Below are 640 nucleotides of genomic sequence, written 5' to 3'. Positions count from 1 at the left end.
CCAACACCTAATTTGGCCGCCTTTCGTTCCTGTTCTCTGCTGCCTGTGACTGGAACGAATTGCAAAAATCACTGAAGTTGGAGAATTTATCTCCCTCACCAACTTCAAACATCTGCTATCTGAGCAGCTAACCGATCGCTGCAGCTGTACATAGTCTATCGGCAAATAGCCCACCCAATTTACCTACCTCATCCCCATACTGTTTATATTTATTTACTTTTCTGCTCTTTTGCACACCAGTATCTCTACCTGTACATGACCATCTGATCATTTATCACTCCAGTGTTAATCTGCAAAATTGTAATTATTCGCCTACCTCCTCATGCCTTTTGCACACAATGTATATAGACTCTCTTTTTTTTCCTACTGTGTTATTGACTTGTTAATTGTTTACATGTGTAACTCTGTGTTGTCTGTTCACACCGCTATGCTTTATCTTGGCCAGGTCGCAGTTGTAAATGAGAACTTGTTCTCAACTAGCCTACCTGGTTAAATAAAGGTGAAATAATAAAAAATAAATAAAAAGTGTTGTATGATAAAACTGCACATTTTAGAGTGGCCTTTTGTCCCCAGCACAAGGTGCACCTGTGTAATGAGCATGCTGTTAAATATCTTGGCAAAGGAGAAATGCTAACAGGGA

Source organism: Oncorhynchus nerka, linkage group LG21 (genome assembly GCF_034236695.1).
Source record: "Oncorhynchus nerka isolate Pitt River linkage group LG21, Oner_Uvic_2.0, whole genome shotgun sequence".
Lineage (NCBI taxonomy): Eukaryota > Metazoa > Chordata > Actinopteri > Salmoniformes > Salmonidae > Oncorhynchus > Oncorhynchus nerka.
This window is presented reverse-complemented; position numbering follows the sequence as displayed.